Here is a 3459-nt window from a genome sequence, read left to right as displayed (position 1 = left end):
TTTTCCCAACATGGATGAAATTTCAAGTGAAACCTCGTAGTCATTACCCGGTGTACTTAATGATGTGTTCGAGTTCATGATTCCCTTCGAAGATGAATCCGACGATGATGAGTCGTTGGCGAACATTCCACCCCTAAGATAATTGTCATAAACTCAGATGATTCCGATGAAGACAGTGGGGCAAACATTCAAATGTCAACAATGATTGAAGTGGGGTATAATTGTGTACGTCTATGTACTAAATTATGTATTATACTTTTGTCAGGGATAGATATAGTAACATCTTTACCAAATAGTCTACAATAGTTTATCCCTTATGTATCTTATTTGTAGTTACATTTTCTGCTTTGCAACTTACTGTCGAGAACAACAGAAACCTTCTATTGGGACCAATATTTTAACTATCAGAATGTTATGTAATGTCTGCAAACGATAATGAAATAATGATGATAATGTAAGTTGAAAATGATAATGTAAGTTGAGAATGTACTCGGGAATAGCATCCTCATACATCTTACTTGTAATCAAATTTTCTACTTTGCAACCATCTATCGAGAATGACAGAATCCTTCTGTCGAGATGGTATGCAATTTTTGTCTATGTAATCATTTTGTTTATGAACTTAAACATGACTAATGTTTGCAAATGATACTAAAATGAAAACGATAATATAACTTCAGAATATACAATGCTATCGAAGGGAACATTAAAAATACAACTTCAACCACTTTCGGACATCAAGCCTATTTAAGTGAGTTGTGTTAAAATGGGATTGGAATACGTGGTTCGCATATGGCCAACTTTACCACAACGAGTGCATAGGATAATACTTATCGGAACTTAAATGAAAGTGGTTTTGTCTACTCTCCACTTTCATTCGTCATCCACATGAACAAATTTTCTCCATGTGACACGATGGATCTCAAATGATTACCAAACCTGAAAAGCTGAGATTGAAACGGTAAGAACTCTGTACAATCAATATGTCGACATTCAATAGCATAAAAGTGACACTTGCGAATATTTAAATCCATTCAATCGCAAAAGGTGAAATGAATGATTGAATCCTAACAGTTAAATAGACATATCCCGTTAGTTTCTAAAAGTCAAATTCGACAATTGAGATGTCTAATCCAACAATTTTGAAATACCAAGTTCGATAGTTAGATTGTTGAAACTGTCGGGAAACTTGAAAACATGCATTTGGTACCTTAGAAGAAATTATTCAAAATATTAATGATGATAATCAATTCTCAACAGTAATATCACAACATTTTTTCAAAAATAAATAACTTAGTGCTTCATTAAATATGAAATCCTTTACATTTTGCAAATGATATTGGTATTTTTACTCTTCAAAAATATTTTAAAAATCAAATAAATCAATGAATAAGAGTTTCAAAATTTCAAATAAATATGATTATGTTGTATTTAATATTTACAAAGTAGTAAGCTATAATATAAAAATATAAACAGTTTCAAATAGTCAACCTCTCAAAATGGATGATGAATTCAATAGTAATGTCTTTTTGATGAAGGAATGAAGAAGATGGATAAGAAATTAGGATTTGTTAATGGTGAGAAGATATGTGTTTATGTTAACTTTTCAAATTCTTTTATCTTTTTTATTTTTACCAAAATTCATATTACCCAATATAATAATCATATATCCAATGTTTATAATATATAAATTAAATAATCACATCATAATCTTAATGACATTCAAATCAAGAATTAAATGCTCTTAGTCACCAAGGGTAATTTGGATTTTTCACACCAAAAAGTGACATTTTTAGCATCTTTAGTGAAAATGAATTTTTTTTGTGGATTTTCAAATTTAGTGACATTTTTGAAAATTCCCCTAAAAATAATAACCATCCTATTTCTTATAGAAGTCAGATTTGGAATACCTGCATCCTCATATTTTTTGTGTATTATTTAGCAAATCTATAAGTTTATGTTATTATGAAGAAAACTTGTTATATATTTTATTATTGTTTTTAACAAGCCCCTTATGAGTCAGAAGAGTTCATTTTTCTCATAAAAGTATAACACATGCAAAATTTCATTAAAAGGAAGTTGTTGAAACATGAACCTAGGATCTTTGTCTATTTTGATACATTTTGAATAACTTGAACTAAAAGTTTAAATTTTCAGGTATGCCGCATGTATAGCTTTAAGTATTGTTTTGAACACTGAAATTCAGAATATGTAAGTTTTAGGTTTTGAATAAAATAAGAAATATTACACAAAATGTTCTTTTAGTCATTGTAAAATGATATTTGTCCAAAATATGTTATTAAGATTGATTATTTACAAGGAACAGGACTTGAAATTCATGTAGTTCATAGTACTAGAGTGAGAGGAAATAAAAATATATTAGGGAGATTTTATGTAATAGAAAATTATGGAACTGATGGTTCGTTTGATTGCGAGTATGAAATTTGCATGAAAATAAAATAAATTCTAATAAATTGAATTGTCTTGAATTTATTTGTATAAAAATTATTAAAATAAGTTTAATTGATTTAGTTTTCAGCCTGAAAATATTATACTTGTCCATTTTTTATTGATGGATAGATGGGAGATGGAATGGATGGGAAAGAGAAAAAGAGAGTGAATTACCTCAAAAATAATCTAAAGAAAATGTTTTTCTTGTTTTTAAGAAAAACACGATCATATGATCAAAAGTTTAAAAATATTTTCAATGAAAAAAATTGTCGATCAAACATTCCAAAAAGTAAAAATTCGGTTGAAAAATGACATTTTTCATAAAAAATAATACCATTAAACACACTTTGAGTGTTGGAACATAAGTTGAACATAAGTAAAAATGCATGTAGATGCTAATATAGCTGGTAGACACTCTAGGAAAAATGAGATTATGCCCCCATTTGGTAGCAAATTTTCACTCCTAAAAATTGATTTTTTGATCGTTATTTCACTGTTCCAACCGTTATTTTTGACTTCTTCACTCACAGATGAGATCCACTTTTCTCTCTAACAGTCAAAAAATCAATTCTTATAATTACCACCGATTAGGCCTATAAGTCAACAAGTGGAGGTAGCATCTATGGGAGATAATAAGAAAATGACAATTGAAGATGTGGCACGTCTGCTTATACCTAAACTTAAGTCCTGTTCATGAAAATGATCCGACTCCAATAAAATTAGTTAGAAGAGGTTTATTTGAAAATTAACCTTGCTTGACGTGAGTGTAAAAGATTTAGGGTTGGATCAAGTGGAATGGTGGAAATTAATTCATGAAGCCTATCCCACTTTTGTTGAGAATACAATTATTTCAATCTTGCTACATTTATGTTCTCCCTTACACATTTCCTTACATTCTTTCACATGACAATATTTATACTCTTGATTTTGAACTCACCTATCACATTACTGCACAAATTTCTTCCATATAGAGGGAATGTCAACCAAGTTATCATGCAAGATGTACAT

The sequence above is a fragment of the Olea europaea genome, unplaced genomic scaffold, assembly GCF_002742605.1.
Source record: "Olea europaea var. sylvestris unplaced genomic scaffold, O_europaea_v1 scaffold3300, whole genome shotgun sequence".
In the NCBI taxonomy this organism is placed as follows: domain Eukaryota; kingdom Viridiplantae; phylum Streptophyta; class Magnoliopsida; order Lamiales; family Oleaceae; genus Olea; species Olea europaea.
Note: the sequence above shows the minus strand (reverse complement) of the source record.